At 37.7% G+C, this 24,837-nt stretch overlaps 1 protein-coding gene and 1 long non-coding RNA gene across 4 annotated transcripts in view; one reads left to right on the top strand and one right to left on the bottom strand.

Moving 5' to 3' along the window:
- ZFHX4 (zinc finger homeobox 4) overlaps window positions 1-4,157 on the bottom strand; it is a 183,726-nt gene extending 179,569 nt beyond the window's left edge. The window contains exon 1 of the mRNA XM_090040203.1: window positions 4,069-4,157. The gene's annotated coding sequence lies outside the window, so the exon portion shown is untranslated. The remainder of the gene's footprint in view (window positions 1-4,068) is intronic.
- Window positions 1-24,837, top strand: part of LOC149869364 (uncharacterized) — a 111,282-nt gene that overhangs the window by 3,486 nt on the left and 82,959 nt on the right. For all 3 annotated transcript variants that reach the window (XR_016441459.1, XR_016441460.1, XR_016441461.1), the window contains exons 2-3: window positions 9,868-9,939; window positions 19,825-19,924. This is a non-coding gene — a long non-coding RNA (uncharacterized LOC149869364). The remainder of the gene's footprint in view (window positions 1-9,867; window positions 9,940-19,824; window positions 19,925-24,837) is intronic.

Here is a 24,837-nt window from a genome sequence, read left to right as displayed (position 1 = left end):
AAGTTCGTGTTTCCTGGGATACACGTCAAAACCTTGTCTTAGGCCTTAAGCACCAAATACCAACAGAAAGGCTTATCACAATCCTTCCCCCCCCCATTAACTCCCCCCCCCACAAGATATAAATATACATCTCTCTGGCCTCTAAACCTTGCATTCTAGGGGAGCATTTTGCAAATCCTGGAACTAACACTAATAGGAAAATCCCCACCTGATGATGAATTAGGACTGCCCTGACAGAACAGGCACAGGCCAGTGTCAGAGAAGCAAGTTGCTAAAAGCAGATGTTTAAGGTCACAGTGAAGGTCCTGATCATTTAGAGGAGAAATTTGTCGTCATAAAAAAAACAAAACAACAACAACAAAAAACCCCACCTCCCCAGTCTGGAAGTACAGTTATTCCAAACCGCGGAATCTGTCAGAGTAATGGGGAGGGAAGGAAACTGTTCAAACCCACAGAAACCCCACTTTAAACTTCAGGGAAAGCTTCAAGACTGGGACTTAATGAAGTCGGGGGCACTTTTGGGTTCTCGAGAGTAACTCTGTTCCCTTGCAAACCTCACCTAAGCATTACATCAACTCATCAGTTGTGTGGGGGGGGAGGAAGCCATGTATGTAAGCGTATGTATATGTATGTAGATGACAGAGAGCAAGGCTTCTTTAAGGTGTGAAGGAAACCAGCGACATTCCGCATGGTTGTTTATGGGGGGGGCGAGAGGAAAGATGCAAACAAAGAATGAAAATGAAATCTCTGAAACCCATTTCTAGGAACAGATGGGGGGTGATGGAAAGAGGGCTTTCAGGCTTCAGTTGCAGACGGAACGGGACTGAGCTAGAAAGATGCATTGTCCATTCAAGTGCATGTCTGAAGGACGGTAAAACATTCCTAAGACTGGAGACAATTAAATACACTCTGATGAAGAAACACCTGAGAACAATACATCTATTTCACATTCAAGTGAAGACACACGTATACTTAATGTCAGAAAAGAATAAGGAAACGAAGATAATTTAGTTTTAAAGCCTGCCCCCCCTCCTTTATTCCTAGTGCTTTTTTTTCCTGGTGAAACATCAATATCATTAATGTCATTAATGTCAAAACACCAAACGTCAGATCAGTCAAGTCATTCTTTTCTGTTGTTGCAGATTTTTCCTTTATCTCTTCTTACAGGGGGATAGAGGTTTTTCTAGTGTTCTTGAATTACAGCTAAAGGAACAAAGCGGTGTGTGTTGGTGGGGGGGAACTGAAGGCAGGAATTGCGAGAGGAGAGTCCACATTTCCAGGCTTTCTTCTACCACTGTTTACTGTCCTTCCTAACGTTTTATGTCTCCTCTCTCTCTCTCTCTCTCTCTCCCCTCTCCCTCTCCCTAAAAATAGTAGCTATCAGGGAAAAAAAGGCACTACGGGATGTTAACAGTTTAGAAGAAACCCGGGGATCGCCACGTAGCTAGGAAAAATCGAAGAAGGTTAATTCCGAGAGGCAGCGGCAGCAGGTTTGTGGGATGTGATAAGAGGGGAGCGCGGCGCTGGCTGGGGGAGGCAGGCGAGCAGCAGCGAGGAGGACCCGGGGGCTGGCCGCTGCTTCCAGCGGGCTCCCCAGCGGCTCGGCCCGGGCTGCCAGGCTTCCTCACTCCCCTCTCTCCTCCCTCTCGCACTCACTCAGCTGATCGCCCCCAAAGACTCCTGCCTAACCTCTCAGCTCCTCTCCTCTGGTCTCTGCGGACCCCCCCCCCCCTCCCCTCCCCTCCAACTTCTCCTCCGGGCACCGTTACACATTTTGGGATTTTTAAAGCCTCCTGTTGAAACCACAAAAGCTCTGAAAGTGACGTTACATTTCAAACAGGGAAAGGGAAAAGGAAAAAAAAAAGCACCCGATCCCAAACCTGTCCTGCCCCCGCTCCAGCCTCAGCTCCCACGGAAACTTCTGAGGCTGGGAGAGCAGGGCTGGCGGGGGCCAGAGACCGGCGCTGACCCTTCTGGCTGCAACAAAGAAATCCGGCCCCCACCACATGCACTTTTACACCGGGTCTCCTGGCCAGGCGAGTCTCTTCACTCTCCAAATCCGGGCTGCGGACACGCAGGGCAGGAGGATCTGCATAATTACAGCCACAGCCGCTCCGCTTTTTAATAAACCGACATAATTCCCTAATAAATGTCCCTCCCCTCCAGCCCCGACCTCAGCTCCCAGCCCAAGGGGAAAGAGGATCCGTGTCTTTTGACTGCGTTCCCTAAGTCTATAGATGAGCTCAGTTTGAAACGAGGTATTACAAGATTTCAGTGTTAGAGACCCTTTATCTGAGCTACAGACACTTTCAGATCCCCAGCCCCCACCTCCTCTCTCTTTTTTTGTTGTCTCTTCTCCTCCCGGGGGCTATTTGACAAAGGCAGTGTGTTAACTAACATTTTTGTTTAACTCAGCAACTTCTTTTCAAAACAGACTTAAACCTGATAGCGATCTCTTGTACCATTTTGGTGGAGATGAAGCTGACACCGAAGCAAAAAAAAAAAAAAAAAGAAAAAAGAAAGAAAAAAGCTCGTGCCTTATTATTAATTCGGTTTTTCGCAGGTATCATGTGCATACATCTCAGGTTCATTTCCAAACCCCCAAACCCAAGGCATTCCAGTACACGGCGGGAGAAGGAAAGAAAAATAGAAAAGTCTAATCGGATTACTGGAAAGTTACAGTTCTGCCCGGAAAAAAAGAAATAAAACAACAAGCATAGATTGCCTCCAAATGCTCCCCACCTCCCTCTCCCTAAATCCTAGCAGCCTCCTATGGAAAGTGCGTCTCGGGAAAAATAGTATCCAGACAGGACAGGCATCCCCCACAAGATTTTGGTGTGCTAAAGACTGCAGTGCCCGGTTGGCTCTGGTGGTGGTGGTGGCTGTTATTTTGGCTGGAGCTGCACAAAGGCTCACACCCGGACCTTACTATAAATAAAAGCCTTCCAGGTTTTAGTCTGTGCTGGCGTTTCCTCCGGAGCCTGAACAGCCCTTTTTCAGCTCCTTTCTTGGGCAGATCGCGGGGATTAAATGCCCTGAACCTGAGCTCCTGGCCTTGGATGGGAAGGGAAAGGAAAAGGGAGAGAGGGAGAGAGAGAGAAAGGAGAGGGTGAAGGAGCCAGGCGCCCTCTGGGCTTTCAGAGGTCAGCGCTTTGACAGTGCGCTGACCTCCCTCCCCTCCCGGCAACCACCCCAGTGTTTATAAACAAAAACAGTCAGGACTAGCCCCAAACAATAGCAATTCACCAACTTCACAGACACTTCACTAGCTCTTATGCAAATCAAGGAAAACGACCGCTTACCAACACCCCCCAACCCCCTCAAGAAAGCCCAAGAGCATATTTCCAGCAGTGATATATCCAAGGGGGAAAATGTTACATTCTATCCGGAAAAGGGAAAAAGGGACCTCCACAATACAACGATCCTGGTAGAAAAGAAAAAAAAAAGAAAAAGAAAGAAAAAGCCAATAAAACTACCGATCTTATTGTAGAGACAAGAAAGTTATGAAATATTTATACCTAAATCCAACAATCCTCACTGCCAATAAAACAGGAATCTTTGTTGTGTAGACAATATGCTAAACTACCTCTGCGACAAACAGCGATTTTAAAGCAACCAGGAAAAGTTATTTTCGCCCAAGGAGCCAAGTTTTCAAAGAAAAAGTGTGGATTTTACAGCTAAATAAAAGCCACCACCTCTGTGTTATCCGTAAAAACTACACATAAATTAAAAGCACCGTTAAAAGAAAAAAATCCGTCCAGCAAGCAAGCAGCACATCTGATCTGACTTACAAAAAGTATAATTAAAACCATCTTTAATTACAAAAAGCAGCAAGCGAAAACTAAATGAATCAGTGCTCTCTCCCCAAAACGTTGTCCGCCAAGGTATAGAAATGATAGTTCTATAGTCCTGCATTAAAGCGTAACTGAAACTCCACACTTCAGGAATTGATTACGCGATAGGGAAAAAAATGGAAAAGGAAAAAAAAACCCTCTAATGATTTTCAAACTTTTGCTTAAAAATGATGAAGATCAGAAAAGCTTGGAGAAGAAGTTAAAGGAAATATACCTCAAGAGAAAAAAGACCATCTCCTTTTCTTCTTTGTCTATCAGTCTCCAGTTAAAGCATATGGAAAATGTTTTCAAAATGCCTAGATTTGGCACATTGTCATTGCAAAGAGAGGAGCGCAGTGATGCTGTTATAGAAAATGGGAAATAAATTCAGGATTGGGTGCTGCCTCCTTCAATGCGGATTTATCTAAGTTTAATTTAATATTCCGCAATCACTGTATGATCGCATATAATTCACCAAGATTTTAAGGGCTTTGCCTAAATATGTTGACCACAGGCACAAAGTCATTTAAACAGATTAGTTCCTTCTTTTATTTGTGTTTATTTTTCTCATTAGGAACACTTTCAATTGCAATTGTAAATAATAAAAATGATGGGATATTAGGTTTTTGGGGAACAACCGCTCAGAGAAAGCATTAGCTTTATTAAAATCATTCTGAACGTAAAATCAAAAAGCACAAAATGGTTGTTTGTAAAACACTAAACCTTTAATCGATTTATTGGCATTCCGATCGATTAGATAAACGGAAATCTATAGCAAACATAAAAGCATTTAAAATATTTCTCTCTCATTTATAAACAAAACTTTTCTTTTCACTAGAAAAAAATGATTATCAAACGACTCTCAGGAAATTCTTCAGATATCAAATTACGATAATAAAATTATTTCCACATGGAAAGGGATAATGACAATGATGATAGTAATTATAATAATGAATAATTCAACAGCCCTTTGACATATATGGAAGAACCTGGTTCAAAAACAGCTTTTGAAGGGGGCTACTTGGGGGGGGCGGTTAAAATGAAATCGAGTTTTAAAACTGAACTGCATGGATGGACTGACAGCTTAGATGCAAGTGCTAAAGTTGTTTTAATTTTTTTCTCTATTATTCAAGCGACAGCGTCCCCTGCAAACGTTGTCCCTTAAAGTGTGATACCATTTATTAGCAAAACTAAATATGTAAATGGACCAGCCACTATTGCAAATTGGGGGAACTAATTTGTGTTTGCACGCCCAGCTGTTTTTTTTCGGGGGGGGGAGGGGGAGTCACCTTTACCTTACCATCCAAGTGATTTACCTAGTCTATAGCGCTCTTCCCAGATTACAGAAAAAATCCGCGAGCAATAGTATACATTTTGACCATTTTAAGTGAAATAAAACAATATATTGGGAAGGGGAAACTGCAATCCGGAGAAATGCAGCAATCAGAGCTTGTGGCATTCTGGCTGCGTGAAGAGGAAGTGTTGCTGTAACGGGTATTATGTTTATTTGATAAAGAAAATCAATGAAAGTGGCTGTAAAGTAGTTAGTGAGGCGTGTGTTTGGGACTCGGGTTGAATAGTGACTCCAGCGGGCTGGTCGATGAGCTCTAAGAGCTCTGGAAATCTAACCTAACCCTCAGAGTGAGCTCTCTCTCGCTCACTGCTGCACCTTCTCCAGCCTAGAGGACTTCATTCCCTGTCTCCTCCCTCTGTCTCCTTCCTTCTCTCCCCACTTCCCTCCCTCTGACCCTCCTTCACTCTCTCTCTCCTTCCACTTTACCGCTCTTTCCTTCATCCTCTGTCTCATCGTCCCCCCTGCATCCAACCACTCGCCTTCTCCAGTCTTTTATTTCCTCTCCTTTACCTCTCTTCCTTGTTCTGCCTCACTTTTACTCCCTCCCCCTCCCTGCTGTGGCTGCTTCCTTCTGTCTGTGCAGTGGGTCCCCCCTACACTTGGATCCTTTCCCCTTCCCCGACTCTCCTCACCCTCTACCAGGTTTCTGCGCCCACCTTTTTTTTTCTCTCCAGCCCCTCTTCCTAGCTGCTTTTCTCTCCATCCCAGTTTGGGCCGGGGATATTAAGACTGATCCACCCCCACCCCCTCTCGCACAGGCGCCAGAGAGGACGAGTGCCCCCAAACGAGAAGGCACTTTCCTCACTGTGGGGATTTGAAACGCTGCCTAAACTTGTGGTGCTTTTAGTCTGGGATGTTCACAGTCCTTTTCCCGTTGTTCCCTGGTAACCTCCGTTTACCTTCTCGTGTGTAACAGCAGCGTGTGTGTATGTATGTGTGTGGATGGGTGTGTGTGTGTGTGGGGGGGGACTCCTTTTATTTCCTACGTTACCATTTCCTTCGGGGGGTCTGTATCAGACCTCCCCCCTGCTCCTCCTCACTTACCAGAGAAAGATTTCTTCCCTTGGCAAGTTTCTCCCCTGTCCCTCAGCCCCGGCTCCTCTATCGCCCCCACCGCACACACGAGCCGAGTGTGCAGCTCCTCCTGCGCTGGAAGTAACTCGGTTTCAAACTTATGGCCGGGATGATGTGTCACTACCTAGGTCTCCCATACCGCGTCCCAGTTGCCTTGCCCCGCCTCGTTAATCACCTCTTTAGCGCGGGCAGTGCGAAATCCGGCAGATCGCCGAGACACGCTGCCCTTCCCAGCTCTGCCGGGATTGCGGGCTCGCCCCGCTCCTCCTGCCCCTGCTGCGCGGAGCCCCGCGCCCTCCCGCTCCCCTGCGCCCCCTGCCCAGGCTGCGGGCTGCGCGCGGGGGGCCGGCTGTCCTGCTGATCCTCCCGCTGCCGCTGCCAAGGATGAGGCGGCTGCTGCTTCTTCCCGCTTTAATCCCAATCCTGCAGCCATTGGGCAGTTTTGTAAGAGCCAAGAAGTCAACACTATGGCAACCCCGGCAAGCCTAGCAAATCACTGGCAAGCCTGACAGCAGCAAGGCGCGCGGGAGGCGGGGACGGGCGGCGGCGGCAGCTGCGCGCAGGTACTGGAGGAAGAAAGTGCAGCTGCCGGGGGCCCACCTTGCTCCCCCCTCCTCCAGGACGCAGCGAGCCCCCATCCTCCCCAGGGGCTGGTCCGGGCTGCTGAGGGACAGTGTCCAAAATGGGCAGAAGGGTCTGGTGCTCGCAGATTTCCCAAGCAGGTGCGAAGTCTCATCACCAAACAGCAACACGACCCAGACCCAGATCCGAGTTGCCTGATGCAGGCTTTGCTGTATTCGTTCTCTTCAGCCTTTCCCCCTCCACCGTCACCTCAGCTATGGAGAAACAAGGCAGCTAGCATCCTCCACTTACCTACCTGCGTTTTTCTGCCCCCAGCAGAGCCTGGTTGTGGGGAGTGGGGTCTAGATGGCTGGACAACCTCACTCAAATGCTGGTAGCTGTAGCATGCACTTATATGTGTGTGGCCCTTGTTTGGCCCTGGATGGGTAACTTGTACCTTGTCTGACACTGTACCTTGGTTTCTGCAAGTGCACGGAAAAGTGGGGAGCAGCTCCTGAATACAAAGTGCCTTAAAAGGCATCGGTGCCACTGATGTTCTAGGTTTTGAGTAAAGCTTCTCTTTTGGGGGGGGGGAGGCTCCAGGCCCTAGGTGTTTTGATTGTTTTTGACAATGCAGAATATATGCCTTGTGAGGGGTCAGAGAAAGAAATGAAACCGATTCATTTCATCAAGGTGCTGCAGAAGCATTTTATTTTGCCCGTGGGCAGAGTTATGTTTAGTTTTGCCATTTCCATACAGCTTATACATGTAAAGCAAATGCAGTGGGTCCAATTCTGAAATTTACTACTTGATCAAGCAATTCCCACTGAAATCGGTGGGAGCCATTGACTTCAACACTAGTTAGATCAGGCCCATTATCTGGAGCACACATTACTCTTAGGTTGTATGCTGCAGGTGCAAGGTCCTGTAAAATGGCTTCACCTGCTCTGGACATACACATGGCTCAAAACACACACTCAAATCTTGTCACTCATCTCGTATAATTGTGATACACTAAATACATGCTACCTAGTTTTTGAACTAAGCCTTCAACAGTTGTAAATTTCTGCTTTGTTTAGATGAGTTAGATTTGTAAAACTATTTCAGGGAAGAATGATAGGTTTTTTTATCTTTAAACATTTAACAGTATAGATACAAGAATGAATGGAATTAATATTTGGAATGGTTCAAATACAATATTGAACTGGTTCGATACAATCCATAAACAAGGTAAACAATATAACCTGAAAGCCTCATTAACTAAAAGCCCAATCAAGAAGTGTGTGTTATACAAATATTTGCCCAGGAACATAGGCTGCTAAATTCTATCAATATCTCTATCACCCCGGAAATTATTGTTCACCTATATCCACTGTGACCCCAAATTGTCAGAAAGAAAGCTTGCCAGTTGTAAATCCATGTAGGGCTAAAACAGGATTGCAATTTATTACACAGCAGAAATGTTACTGAAGGGAAAATTGGTGCATATTCCCAAGTCCACACCTGAGGGTAACTCAGTTTACAGAAATAAAGACTGTATAGAGGCTTGTTTTAATATTTCTTGTGAGAAAACACCACCATATGAGGTAGACTACATTTATCCTCTGTATTCTTTCTAACATCCTATGTAAGCATCTTAATGCTTTCTGTTTTTTAAAGGAAAGCTACTGAAATATACCAATAATGTGAAAAAATTAAGATGAATACTTGTGTTGCAAACTCTAGCATGCAAAAGTGCAATAGGGCATAATCAAGGTACTAGGATAAATATATACAGGACTTTTCCCCTCAAAATCATTTTGGCTTTAGAGTAAGCACATGTATTTCTCCATAATATGTGCCCTTTTAAAATGAGTGCTAGCAATACAATTGCCATCATTTAAAAAGGAAATCAGAAAACATTATAAAGCCAAATTTAAAATTCTTTTGAAATGCTTGGAAAGGCAAGAGTGAAATTGTACAAAGTCTTTTGGGGATTTTGTATACAATACAGGTATTCTACATATAGTGCAATGTGGTAATAGTTTATGTTAAGCAAGTATGCACATTCCTTTAGATAAGACTACATATACTACAGCTGGAATTACTGGTTTTTTTGATCTTTTGGTTTATTCAGTTTGAAGAGAGAACCCTATGTTAGAAGTTTAGAAGCACATACCTATTTAAAGAGTGTCTGAAAAACATTCAAATGCATAATATGTTTTAAAATTTAAAAAAACCCAACCCCTTTCTTTATGAAAGTGCTCTATTTGTAAGATTTTTAATTTTAAAAAGTAACACATGGTATGTTTGTTAATAATTCCTCCCAGAAAAAAAATCCCAGCAGTCTGAAATAGTTATAAAATGCAAATAAAGTATGGATCATTTTTCCCTTTCAGTGGATTTCTGGTATCAGTTGTAATAATGAATATAGGAAACGTGTTGTACTGTTTTGTATTAAAAGCCCTTTACAACAGTCATTTCCCCGGGATTACGGTTAGAAAACTAGAAACATTTTAGGAATATATGTGTTGATCAAGCATTTAAAAGCATATGTAATGTGTGTTATACTTCGCCTTTTATATTTAGACTAAATCTTTGTCAAGATCACTTGGCACAATATTCATCAGCACAAGACCTTATTAAAAATATAGCTAAAATATGGGCAAAATTACTAGTAAAGCATTGGAAGGGTGTTACTGCTTATATGAAACTGTATATTCATAAATTATTAAACATCTCCCTCCCTCCATACTTAATGCCATAGATGGGGTAAAATGTTTCTAAATACATGTTTCTGTTAATCTGTAATACATAGCATCCCAATCCCAGATTTCTTTAGTTCACCTAACATTAGTTTAAATTTATTCTAGAATTGTTGCAACTAATGCTATGTATACTGTATTATCTGTATATGCAGTATGTTTCTTCCTTTCTTACACAGTCCTACAGTATATGTATATATCTATATATTTGGCATAAGACATAATTATTTTTGTTTTAGACAAATTAATTAAGGTTGTGGCATTCAAATGTGGTTTAATGCTGAATTTTTTTTTAATTTAGCATTAGAGACCCTTGTTCATCTACAACAGGATGGATACTGTGTTTATAGAGTTCATTCTTGACCTTACCTGAGTAAGTACTTTAAGTTAAAGTATGAGATGCACCTAGAGGGGTAATACATTGAGTTTAATAGGAAGACAGTTAATAACCTTTTTTCATCCTTATGCACTATCAATCATGGCTGTCACCAGTCTGCTGAATCAAAGCAAAAGTGTTCTTCACAGATGACTGATTAGAAACGCAAAATCACAAGATCCATCTTCATGGTCACTTTTATTATAGTCATTTTTAAACTGACAGCAACCTGCTCAGTTTCAGCAGACTGGGCATCACAAATAGTGTCACTCAGTGCAGCTAAGCATGAGAAGATGTTGGCTGGATTATACTTAAAAATAATTAGGCCCAAAGCCTTTTGTGGAGGCAAGGAAAAAGACTTTCTTAGGTCCAGCTCCATTTTTTCATCACCAACTGAAGTCTACATTTTTATAGAGGGTTTTAAGGCTGAAAAATATCTTCATTCTTGCACTTACAATGAACTAATCACTTTTAGGTATTTACATCACAATTTGGGTGTGTCAGGGTTACTTTCCCACCCCACCAAAACAGATGCTTAAGCCATGCATAGTCAGTATCTTAATGGAACCACTGTAAACTAAAAACATTATTTTTCTATAGGATAATGATGAACTACTGATTTTTGTATAGCCTTCTGAGCACTATCACAAAAGTTAATTAACTAGTTAAATACATTTGTTTCAATAGCACTGTGTACAGTTTGAATAAGATATAGCACAGTGCACCTAAGATAATTTATACAACTGACAGATTCCAAAGTTTAAATTTATAAATGATCTAGAAATCATTATGTTTTCTTTGAAGGGGAGAAGGCCATAATTTAACAATGCATCTGAGGCTCCTTTTAGTGTTTTTAAAAGGTTACATAGTAAGGTGTAGTCCAAGCAACAATATCCACATAATATTCAATGTTAGAAGTTTTGGTAGAAGCACTTGACCATTGTGCTTTCACTGTTTACAAAATGCTTGAGTTTTATATATACTAAAATAGTTTATGTAAATTATTATTGGCTCCGATCAGTGTTTTTCTTATGTGAGGACTGTTTCATTCATGTGAACAATACCCCTTCACCCAAATCTACAATGACTGAAATCTGTGTAAGACAAAGAAGTCCTACCCTCTTAGAATTCTGATTCAAAGACTGAAGGTGTGAAGAACAAAAAAAATTAACAAACTAAAATCAAGTGGGCAGGTAAATAAGTCTACAAATAAGGTTCTAAATTTTTTCCCCCTTTATGGATAATTGTCTTCTTTTTAAAATGTTTGATGTGATTTTCTGTGGTGAAGGTATATTAGCATATTGTACAACTTTTTTTATCACTTCAGTAGTTTTTTTCAGAATTCTCTTTGGTTGATGTATCTGGCTTATCATTTAGCTCTAAATTCCCAAAAGGTAGTCTGACTACTAAATTCAGGTTTGTGGGACCAGGATTCCAGCAACAAAGCTCAAAAGATTTTGATCAGTGTTGTTATATCTAAAACTTTCCATTAAAAAACACTGCCAACTACAAGTGACTTCAGTGGCAGGAAGATTGGACCCTTTAAATAGAACCACCTGCACTGTATGATCTCTTTAACTCTCAAACTTAGTGGCAGGAGGGTTGTCAAGTTGAGTTTCTCTGGAAGGACAATACTATTTTTATTTACAGGCATTTATTCTCCCTCTCTCTCAAATGGTTTACACACACACACACACACACACACACACACACACTTACATGTATATATATAGAAATAGACTTACATATAGTACATATATAAATTTGACTGCTTACTTTGGACTTAAAACAATAGTTTCCTTATAATTTCATTGACTTTCAAACTAAAGTTATTATACTGGGAGAACAATTATGTATCTTTAATAGTTTTACCATATGTAATGAACTGCATAAACATCTATGGAGGCCAAATTAAGAAAGCAGGAAACCATTCAGGCAGTTTTATATCTAATTTAGATTCAGATACTTTATAAACAGTTTGATATTTTCCCCTCAGTTAATACTTATCTTAAGGACATAATTAGCATTTAATGATATAACCTTGTGGAGATTTTCCATATTAGTTGAAGGGTTTTTAACATGCTTTTTATTTTCTGATGAAAAATTGCTAAACTAATGCTGACTGACATCTGTCTAAAAATCAGAGAGCATACATATGTCTAAGATTAAATTTAAGCATTAATCAAAAGTTAATCAACTAGAGAAACTAACAACATTCTACTGATACATAACAAATAATGGGATCTTAATATAGGCTCTTGGGGGAACATAATAATTTAATCAATCAATTATTTTTGCACTTAGATGTTTATAATATTAGATTCTCAACATAAAAGTTGTACCTTATCTTGAGTAAAATTATTATTGTGTATCTTTGTATTTGATAAAAAGTGAGTTTGATTAAAGAAACACTACACCTGAATGTAGAAATTTATGCATAAAAGAAACAAAACAGCACATAAGTTAGAGCTACAAGTAGTTTCAAAAGGTTTTCCCTTCTCAGTGTTAAAGATTGCAAACCTTTTCCTTGGGATATTTTCAAGCTGCATTACCATTACTTATTTTTAACCAGTATCAAAAAGATGATATGTACTATTAAAAACAATATAACGTAAGTATGTCATCCTTAGTGATGACCATAAATAGAATAAGCAATGATAAGCAGTTTTGTATTTTTTCATGCCATAATAAAAACAGACACAAGTAAAATTGATAAAATATATTTTTAATTATTACAGAAACAGCTACAAAATCCCATTTTATAAGTTTTTAGGTTCCATACATTCTCCTAATGAATACACTAACCCTTCCTAAAAGTTACTGTGTGACCCATCATCTACTCATTTACAGTATTATTGAAGCATACAAAAATAGAAAGTTAATTTTAAAAGTTAAGGTTTTTAAAAAATGGGACTTCACATTACATGTAGTTTCCACTACAGTTCTAGCCATACATCTTTAGAAGATGTCTGAATTAACTACTAATGTACTTTCCCCAGTTTCTTTAATCTCTTCTCAGGAAAAGTTACAGTAGAAACATTATTGTACATTTAAAATAGTGAAGGCACAGAAACATTTTTTTCTCAGATGTAAAACACATTAGATAATAAAAAGTCAAAGAATTTACTGCTATGTTAGTAATCATGAATGCATCTGGAACAAAATAATACTTTATGCGTACACACATACTTTGTAGAGAGCAGCTGAAGGACATCATAAAGTTTTTTTTTTTTAAATTAAGCAAAACTATCCAAGTAAATAGACCAAACAATATCTGGTAGATTTCTGTTTCCACTTGTATTTACACTAAACAAATTTAGACCCATGGAAAATAGCTCTCAATCCCTTTAACAACAAACACAGCAGCAGACACAAACACTAGGAATTCCCATACCACACCTGCCTTTTTGCTGCCTGCATATGCAGTTATATCTCTTCTCACTGCATATATTTTTCCTTTGGTATCTGAATTGTTCTCTGTAGAATCTTAGAGGGGAAAAGGCTGTTCTATGAGCGTCAGGTTGCAATAAATGTGTGTGTGCATGTGTGTGCGAGTGAAGATGTATGAGGAAGGCTAGACTGGTCATCTTTCAGCATGTCTCTTCTACCTGGGTTCAGAACCTTAGCTTCCATTCAGGGATATTTAAAGGGAAAAGAGCAGGAAACAAAGGTCATGCAAAATGCACCTTCTATATTCAAATAGTCAAGATCAGGAGTAAAACCTATTGCCAGGTATCAATTATATTCCTAGTATTTAGCCAGCTACTTACTTTCAGTTGCTCTATCTATGATTATCCATAGGAAATGTATCATAACATTCAGATGATAGATTATCAAGAATTAAATAATGCTTCTGCATTTTTGCTCTTCTGTTTTCTGACCCATCTATAACCTGCTCAAAAATAAGGTTATTTTTTTTCATACTCCCAAACTTCTTTCTTTTTCTCCTGTAAACAGATTAAAACTATGATTTTTGATATGCAATATATATTAGGTTTCTCTCTCTAAAACTTTATAAATCACTGGAAAGGTATAACTCTTACCTTCTTTTCCCTTTCTTCTTGACAAATAAAGTCAGGGGGGAAAAAGAGATTTATGCTCCAAAGCTAAGAGCAACACATCCTTTCTCTGATGCCTATGGATGTACATGTAAATTGTAGTATGGACAGCACACAACTGCTAAAGTACTTTAATGCAGTGGAGTTTATTTAATACAAATTGAATGCAACTGAAGAGTTATCACATTGCTTAAGCACTGTATTAAAGCACACACACAAGTATATCTGTGTTTCTCCATTCTCTTTTAAAAAAATGATGGATATTTTAGCATTAAATGTCACAGGTTAAAAAAGGAAAGACTATTCTAATACAAATGCCCCAGTTAGAATTTTAGAGCACTGCAATAGAACACAAAAGAGAGAAGCATTACTTTTCCTAACATTTCTTTGTCATGATTATAAAAGAACAGATTAGATGCTACAGTAGGTTCCCCCCCCCCATGTGATCTTTCTTTATACTTATTTCTAACTTCACTGTATCTAGTCCTTATTCTCAAGTCCAGAGTGCTAGGTTTTGCATCTATGTAAAATATTCACCCATACTGCATCTTAGTTTAATGCACTTTTAGCAAAAGCAACACCCAGGTTCAGTCTGGAGACCTCCTTCCAACATAATTTAGCTAGACCTTTTCTTAGTAAAGGTTTTCTGGTTTTCATTTTCACTTCATATTCTCAAATAAAAGATCCTTTGTTGTCTACCATTTGATTGGACTTAATGAAAAACACTCCATTTTAACTTAACAGTATTTCCCTTTGAATTTATTATATTTAAGGACACTGTCAAAAATCAAGCATTTAATCTCAGCTTTTTATACTTAAAATTATATTACTATCATATGGTTCAATGAGGTGATGTAAAAAGTATATTGAAGAGATTTCAAAAAGAAAAGTGAAAAACTAGCTTCATTTTAATATGAAACTAAATACTATGGCTAATGTGCAGATTGGGTATGGCAGTTGACTTTAAAGACTAACATGTGACAGGGTGCCAACAGCTGAATTGTGCAGTATTGACTAAATGAGGTTCACTGATTTGTATTGAGGCTAATATCTTCTTTAAACAATTCCGTGTAAATTGTGCGTATAAAGTCATTGGAAGCTATTTCTCAGGACAGCCTCGCTGGCTAGCTACCTGCTGGAGTGAGGAAGATAATCAATAGAAAGAAATAGAGCTGAGCATGAGACTAGGAAGCTTCAGAGCAGTTAGTGCTGATAAAAGTAGATGATGTCAATATTTGGGAATAACACAACTCTAGGATAACAGACAAAAGAGAAGTGCATATGTTGTAGAGTGTTCAAACAGGGGCAGAATTAATGCATAAGTGGCAGATGTTGCCCCAGGCTGCAAAAGACATTATTTATTCCAGGTATTGTTAAATTCCTACTGAAACACCACTGCACAGCATACTATATTAAAAATTATATCTCTAGCAATAAGAAAACTTCAATACTTCTTTTCATAGGTAGACTTTATAAGGTATGAAGCAGCTGATGTATTCTATCGAGACACAGCATTTGTCAGATACATCCTTGAACTATTAAGTGAGAGGTTCTGTTAGAAAATAATTAGAAAACAAAGCTTTCTGTTCAGCTTTCTTTAATTAAATTAATATTTAGAATAGTAGAGGAGACAAACCAGAATGGCAAATAGTTTGACAGAAATCAATTCTTAACTCTCTAGGATGTAAACATCCTTGAGTTCAACCCTCCCCAGCCCACTGCAGACCCCCCTCCTTTTGTATGTAAAGATTATTAAAACAAAAAAAATCCCTGATGCTTATTCAGAATTATAATATGGTGAATGCTTTTAACTGCAGTGTCCTTATTGGTAGTGAAGTAATGGTATATTTTTGCTAATTTAATAGTGGAAATCAGTTTTCCTCTTGCTGTCAGGCAATGAATTTTTGTTCTTCTGTGCTGATCTTTCTGTTGATGTATTATGACATAGTCTGTCAACATGAACAGATATGTGAAAGGGAGATTGGGTGACTGAGACATGCAACCTGAATATGGCTCCTCTTGAATGTTAAGCATATTATATTTGGATACATATAGTAAGAATGTATTTGTTTAAAGAATGCTCTTATTTTGACGTAATTTAAGCAAAAGCAAAACGGGTGGACTGTGACAAGGTTCTAAAAGCAGAATGTATGGGGTAACTCCAAAACATATGCATGAGGAGAGCTTAAAAAGCTTTCACGTCCAAGTTAATAGCCGTTTTAAACTAGCATTTGCAAAGTGCAAAAGCTTTTTTGTTTTTTTGTTTTTGTTTTTTGTAAAGAGAAAACCAATTCAGGCTTATCTGATTATTAAATATAGCCATTGGTTTTGTTTTGTTTTGGTTTTTTTTTTAATAATTCCACAAGCTTTTCATGGTTTTGTTGTCACAGATGTTTTTATTGTTTGGTGTTAGATATCTGGATTATATCAAGTAGGTGATTACTATGTCAGCTAAAAAGGTCAGGTTCCATACTTTTTATTTCAAACCATCATAAAGAAACCTTTCTGTAATGACACACATGTCCATACTGTATATTTCTCTATACTCACTTTAATCTGTACCCTCCTATCTGACATGGCTGAGGAATAAAGATGTGATATTTAGGTAGTTAACACTTTGCCAGTATTCATATGTAAAATAAATGCATGTGCTTGGTAAAGAACTGACTTTCCACAGTAAGCATCCCATTAAAAAGCCAATGAAATCACCAAACAGTGGAACTAACTACTAGTATTAAGGGAAAACTATTATTTGAATTCCACATTATAAAACCTTTGTGTATTTGCCAATTAATATATTTTTTTCAGGTTACTGTTTTTTTCTGTCATACATACCATCTTTCCATCTTATATTACAAGAAAATATAAGATTCATATATTACTCAACTCTAAAGACAGCTTCAGTTCAAAATAAAGCTTACATTTTGATTTGGCAACATAGTAAAAAAATCTTTTAAGATATATACTTCAACTAATTTGTTAATCTTGTGCCACTTTTAGCATTTGTCACACATATAGACCAGGAAATTGGCTCCATCTCATTCTAGCTCTGTGTTGAATTAAAAACCTCTACTGCAAAGAAGAGCATGATGTGGGGAAAGAATAAATTTAGTTCTTTCTTTAGTAATGCACATATATTTCCATACATTTCACATCCTAGGGGAGACTCTGAATGCATTCAATAAATACAAAACTATAAACTATAATTCTAGGAGAAAAGGAATTTTATATTCTAAATTTCATATATGACTTTAGTCTTAAAAGATTAAACATTTTTAATGTCATAATGGTTTTTATATTTTTCTCAGGTATAAAATATATATATATAAATACTAGGAAAAATCCAAACACTGCATTTTAAGACCACTAATATTTCTCATATTGTTGGAAGGTTGCAAAAAATACATTAAATACTGGCACTTGAAAATTAAGAACATGATAATTATGCCTTGTCCAACTAGTTCTACCTTAAATATCTTAAAGCCAAAACCATATAGATAAGCATTTATATGAAATGATTGTCTATCCTCCCCTTATATATTAAGGTCAACGAAAAGAGCAGTTTAAGGATAAAGGGCAATAATAAAGAGGTAGCCTTTAAACATGATTAGTTGGTGTCTATTAAAGATATGTTTAAAATGAAATATATACAGCAGGTGAAGGAAATTACTAACTCCTACCAGAATGATAGACTTGCAGTATGTGTATTTCACTATACCTTTAAAATATTTGTGTATTTGACTGCATTCTGAGAAGACAGTGCAATGTGGTGGATTTATGAGGGTCTGACGGAAACAGGGCTAGGAAAGATTATGGCATACTTGTTTAGAAAAACTGAGAACTGAAGATTCCTGATTTACACTGACATATATCTAGATGAAACTATAGTTTGCAAATTGCCTAGAGGAGCCATCTTTTATTAAGTGTTTGATGGGTGCAGAAATGTACATATCTATTCTAAAACATAGTAGGAATACTGATGCTATATTTGCAAATATTATCTTAACATCTTTAGATTTTCTTAAATCTTTTTATCTTTATGGTCAACTCATCCAATCCTATTTTGAACACTTGTACTTGGTGTACAAGCCCTCTGGTTAAAGAAGTTTTGCATTATTTTCAGTTTTTGGGACAGCTATGTACTGAAATATTATATTACAACAACATGATAGATACAACTTCCATTTAGGCACTTTTCACCTTTTTCACCACCTTAACAACTTATAGTTCACATTATTCTTCATTTTCATATCTTAGAAAACAAAATGTGGGTTTTTAGTTTTCGTCTTTCACAATAATGCTATTCTAATGATTTTCAGTTTAGATACAGTGTAGCAAAATCATCGAAAACATTGTAAGAAATTTGTCAAGCAGTAACAGATAAGGAAGGTAGTCACATCAAGTTCTGTCAGATCTGTTGCAAGGCATGACACTGAAGGACTGCTAAGTTTTGTCACCCAAGAAGACACAATTCTTGCTCATCTTCCTCCAGTGGACCAAAGTTGTGTTACTTGTCCACAATAAGCAGGTCCCATTTTCTTTTCCTGTAACAATTTTTCATTGAATCTTTTTTTTTACACTGATATTGCCCAAGTGTAAATACTAAGAATGTTTGTTAGTCACTAAAACTCTTCTCCCATGATTCCCTTTTTATATGTTTAGTTATAGTTGGTATTCATACTAGGGAAACAATTACCAAATTAAATTTTAGTTTACCAATTTTAGTTTCTGTATCACCAACATATTTTTGAATGCAAATATTAGATAATGTTTTGCATGGAGATTTACCCATTATGTAGACAGGTATAAGTAAGGTACAAGTAGCTATAAAGTATATAGAATGGAAAATACCTTTTCTGATTATACTGAAAATACTCTGGGAACATGAGTTAAAATATAAGACTTTTCCAAAATTTCATCCATGTTTAAAAAAAAAAAAGGTTACTGCAAGCCTTTGTTTAAAACAATGGAAATAGCCAAGGCAAAGTCAATTTATGGTGATCTGACAACTGTGTTACATTGTCACCATTAATGTGTGTCCAGAGTATTTATGATTTCACAAAGGGCCTTCCATGCAACCTTATTTATTACTTGTGAGGATCTTCTCTTTCTACACTAGAGGTTGCTAATAGATACCAAGCCACATTATGGCAAGTAATTGCCAGAGTTTTTTCTTAGGCTTTTCATATCAGGGCAGGGTAAGTATCTTTCTATGTATTTGGACACTGGACAGTGCCTTACACACCCAGTTATGTACTGGAATACAAATACATAATCAGCACTTATTAGTTATCAACAGCACTCATTAGCATAGGTTTCCTAGTATGCCAACAGGCAATTAAGATCAACATAAATCAATCACCTTTTCCTGTTTAGATCACATACTCTTTGAAGAAAGCTGCCATTTTCATTTGTGAAAATAGATCAATGATTGTCATACCAGGCTTGCTCTGGTTTTACTTAGCCAATATAAAAAAATTACACATCTGTAAATGCAAGGATAATCACTAGAGTTCTTTTATTACCCTGATGTAATTTAGGAGAAAGTTCACTGAATGCAGTGGATTTGCATCTACTTATACCTGGGAACAATAGAAGCAGAATCAAGTCCTTTGTTTCTCTACCTAAGAGATGAAAGTGTTATACTGCTCATAAGTAAACACAAATAATTTAATAAGCAATGTCTATGTAGAATATCAGACTGATGCCAGCAAGAAATTTGTCCCCTTGTGCCATAGTAGTTAAGAAGATGGATGTTACAATGGATTGCCAGCAAAAAGAGAAGTAAAACCCTAATAAGAGACCTTTTTTTTCTTCCTATTAGCTGTGCTTTGCTAAAGACAATGGAGTTCTCTTTTACCACATCATAACTACCTGATGCAGGTATCAGGAGGTGCTGCTTTTATTCTTTATTTCTAACTCTGGTAAGTGTCTCTGACATTCATTTTTGATGGGAACAGATGACTAGTAAGAGTGTTTATACTTGCTATTTGGGTAGATCAGATATTTGACAATAGGTTAATATGGTTGGTTTTTTTTCATTATCCTACAAATCTGTTTTTTCTTGAAGAAAGATAGAGATAACTTAAATTGTGATTTAAAGGGGGTCACTTTATTCAAATAGAAGGAAGCAACTAATATCAGTGACAGTTTTTTTATCTCTTCAAAACTCTAACGAAATATGAAGATGACACCTATATGAGGCATTAGTTTTTAGAAAGAGGGACTGGGACACTTCCTTTCCCTTGACTACCAAAATGACATATAAATATCATTTCTTTTACTTTCCCTGTGACTTTTGTGACTTGTGCTTTGGTGTGTGACTGCAATGTGCATTTTTTGTTGACAGATATGAATAAGGTACAGAGAATAGTCTAAAGAAAAGTGTGTATGGCCCAAATAGGCAGGACTAGGTAGGATAAGTTGGGAAATGGAAATATGGGTACAATGCAAACAAGATTCTCCCCAGCCTGTGCAAAATAAGCATACAACTTGACCAAAACAGAATATTATTTATAAGTATTTAGATGACCAAAACAAAAAGGAGGGTAGGGGGAAAGAAATTAAAGTCTTAAGGATGCTTTTATATTTCTTTCTAAGAGTCCTTAAATTCAATTTTAAGTTTCATAAATATTTTGATAAAAAAATATCAGAAGATGATAGGCACAGGTCAGTCAATAAAGAAATCTACAGAACAAGAGTTTTCCTTTTATTTCACAAGATTTTTAGATTACATTGCTCACCATTCTTCATATTTAGCAGTGAAGGATTCTATTAGGAACCCTTAAAGATTGAATACTTCAGTAGATTTTCTGCCTGTTGAATGATCAACATGGAAAAGACACTGGAATTGATTCTGCTATCATAATAGTTTAAATTCATTGACCTCTGATTTACTTTAAATGTAAATTGGATTACATGCAGACCCCCTACAAGTTCTTTTTATGCCAAATGCAAATTACTTCAATTATTATAATCACTTACTTTTGCTTTTTAAACATAAAATCATCTGTTTGTGTTAGCACCATGCTATGTTGTCATACAGGCCCCAATTCAACAAGATACTGAAGGACTAAGTAGTCTGAGACAAAATACATACTAGGCTGAATCAACACCAGAAATGTCATGGGACTATCTATAGGGCTCTTTTACTGTTGGGGATCCCTACTGTGTTCCTTAGAATATGGGGTCTGGTTGGACTGTATTTATAAATTGTTCTCTGATGTGTGAACTATTGAGCAGCACTGATATTGCCTTAAAGGAAGCTGTTTGCTTGTTTCCTTAGTCAGGCTAAAATATATCACAGTGGTGTTATTAATAATGGAAAAATATGAAACAAGCTGGAGAAATAAATAGTACTATGATGAAGTAGAAGAGCACATTATATCCGATGGAAGGTGATGGAAGGGTTTATTTTAATAAACAGTAGGGTTTAGAATAAAACATATTTTATATTAGTTATTCTGGCATTGTTTTTTGTATCTAGGAAGCTTATATATAAACTTATAGTTAATATAGCAACAATCATATAAACCTTGTTAACACAAAATGTTAGATTGAAATATTTTATGCAGATATAAAGATGGTGATGGCAGTGGAGAGACAAAGTAGTCCTTCTATTGAGCTTCCTCCATAACAGCCTATGTAACTCAAATCATCAGCATGCCCATGCAGTGTAGCACATTAGTACTTAGATTTTTATGGGAAATCCTAATAACCATCTTAAACTATGACTTAAGAAATGTATCCATGTCTATAAATGTGCATTTGTTGTCATAGTCATCTTTGATTTAAATCTATGGCTGTATAACCAAATGGTATTAATTATTCAGCCCAAGTGCTCTATTCTGAATTTTTTTGTACTTATGCACCCATTTCCTTTTTGTAGGTATCTTTTTAATGCGGGAATAGGCATACTAATTGTGAATTAGTTGGTAAGAAGCTCTTTTTAACATATACAATAATTTATTGACTAGAATGTAGCAAGCTGTGTACATGAAAGCTTCTTTTGCCTCTAATCACATGGTGGAGCCTTGCAAATCTTATCATCAGCTGAACACTATGCATCGTATTCGGCAACACTGAAGCACCTCTATCACTAGACAGTGTATAGAAACTTGATGGTTTCCTGTAATGGGGAGAGATAGCAGAATTTACTTGCAATGATGCTCTTGGCAACTGGTATTTCTGCTGTCCCAAAACTTCTACCTCCATATTGGCAAACAGCTTCCTGATAGGTGACAGAGGAAACCAGACTCTTCATTTTTGTGTGTGAAAAGACAAATCTATTTACATGAGTAAATGGCAGGACCTACCAGTGCAGAAGATCACTTAATGCTACCCATTGTCTTAAATCATCCAAGTCTTCAAAGATTTTGTAAAGCAAACAGATACGGTTTTCAGATAAGATCTTTTACTGCATTGTAAGTCTGATGTCCTACCAGGGGAGCTTGGAGAATAAAATTTTGCTTTCATTTGTCAGAAAAAAATAACTCCTTAAGGAGGTTGTCCAAGATTACAGAACCAGTACCTGACCCACCTTACAGTTACTATAATCTGAGGGGGAAATTATATTCTAATCACCTGGAGAGTTTATTTTTCTATTTAAGGAAAAAACAAAACAAAATATTATTTCATTGTATGACCAGCTCTTCACCTTTATAGAATTTTAAGAACAAATCAGTACTTTTCATACACTTTTGAGTATCTGTTCAGGAAAGTATTAAATATGTGTTTAAAACCTTAAACCTTAAAGTTAAGCACGTACTTAAATGCTTTCCTGCATGAATTAGGGCCTTGAATGTATTCTACAGCAACAATTAGCACTATTCGCAGAAATGTTTTGTCATCAGTGACAGTGCTGGGGCACCAATAAAGACATCTTGTACCAAGATATATGGGTGTTGATGCTAATCGGGAGGGGGAAATAGTGTTCTTTTTTTAACAGCTCCATTCACAATGGAAACAGTGGGGAGTCAAGGTTATCTAGTAGAAATGAATAAAAGCAGCATGGAAAAGTATTTATTTTCAGAGCTTTTAGAGAATCTTACAAACAATAGGGACAATATAAGAAAAGCTACAAGAAATTGCTTGATTATTTTTTTAAAGAAAATAATTGGAACAAAACAATTTTGATGTTTGATATTGGGGGAAAAAGCTATTTGAGTGGAAATTATGTGGCATAGCATTTAGTGTAGGACTGAAGCAACAAATTTGGGGTCTATTTCCAACTGCCACTGACTCTGCAAACTTGTGCATGCCATTTAATCTTTATATTAGTTGCCCCATCTGTAATGAGAGATAATAATACCCACTTCTGTCAAGCATTCTGAGATCTTTAGATGTAGAAGACTATAAGTGCAAAGCATTTTTAAAGCATTATTTTCTAATACAATGAAAAGAGTGGTTCATAGTGTACTTAAAAAAATTACCCATCAGGCTTGATGCCCTGAGATAAGAGACAGCTTGGGCTACATATCATGAAGTGCCAGTTTCTTAATTTAAAGGTGGTAGGGGGACAGCTTTAACTTGGTTACTACTTCTTATTTTAATGTTTAATAGCTTAATCCTGCCATCAAATCTGAAATATGCGTATCTCTGAAGAGCAATTGGAAGCAACAGTTGCTGTGATGAAATGCTTATTTCAGGAGCTGTGATCTGCAGTATTCTGCCATTGTCTTCACTTGTGCTTAGCTCCATTCTGCATGTTTCAGTTAACAAAAATATTAAAAGGGCCCTAATCTGCTGAAACCTCAACTGGTTCCATGTTATCAGCTGAAAATCTTGTAAGAGCATTTTGGATGGTTAATCCTGCTACTGGGTGTAGAGAAACACACAAAGCTGAAGTCGCTCCCAAAATGTCAAGAAAGGACCAAACTATGGCTCCAGAGCAATGAAAAGTATGCTGGGTGCTGCTTTATATCTCTAAAGGATCTCATACTATGTTTGGAGACTTCCTTTTAAAAGAGGGTCTAGGGACAGCACTGACTAGCAGCGGATCCATGGTGAGGCAATTCTAGTGGAGCCTCCAGCCAAGGTTTGGGGACTCGTTAAAGGATTCCATTGACAGGGGTTCTGTATAGAAGAAGATTGGGTCTGCTGACCATTCCTGGGAGCTTTAGTGTGTTTTTTGCCCTGTGGTTCATTGTGAGAGGTGCTTAGGGAGCAGGGAACCCCAGTTGCAATGGCATGAATCACAACTCTTTGAAGAAAATCTCCTGGTATTCTCCAAGATTTATTCCTAACAGATTTAACTGTGGAAGGGGATGACATAACTCATAGGCAAGTGCAGAGAAGCACCATTAAAAAAATGTTGACCTATGTGCAGGAAGGAAAGCTGTAGTCTATACCTAGGATTTCCAGGCATGGTAAAATGTGGAGTTCAGTAGGCACGAAGAGAAAAAATAAAGAAAGCAGTAGCACAGACATTGTGACACACACACTGTGACACACACAGTAGTACCTGTATGGTCTAGATGTAGAGATAATATATTCTAATGTATATGTACTTGCGGAGTATATATGGAGAGATCCACAAACAGTAGAGCATATGGCATAGATACAATAATTGTGGCTGACTGCCATTACAGATACTGATTTTCAAAGGCAGTAGTGGTCATCAGGACGTTGAAAGCAACCACTCACCTTTTCCTCTTAGCAGATACAAAATAAGACAAACCTGACACGTAAATGGCCCACATAACCTTATAACATGAGCTGCTGTTACCTCCATGGCTAGGTACAGGCAGTCAAAAAGCCCGAGGCTGAATCGATTCAGTCTTTGCAGGTTAGTCTAAAATGCACAGATTAAATTGAAACAGAAGTGAACAGACGCTTA

The sequence above is a fragment of the Crocodylus siamensis genome, chromosome 3 (genome assembly GCF_052110815.1).
Source record: "Crocodylus siamensis isolate JL-2025a chromosome 3, ASM5211081v1, whole genome shotgun sequence".
In the NCBI taxonomy this organism is placed as follows: domain Eukaryota; kingdom Metazoa; phylum Chordata; order Crocodylia; family Crocodylidae; genus Crocodylus; species Crocodylus siamensis.
The sequence above is the reverse complement of the archived record's forward strand: the minus strand, read 5'-3'. Positions and strand labels throughout refer to the sequence as shown.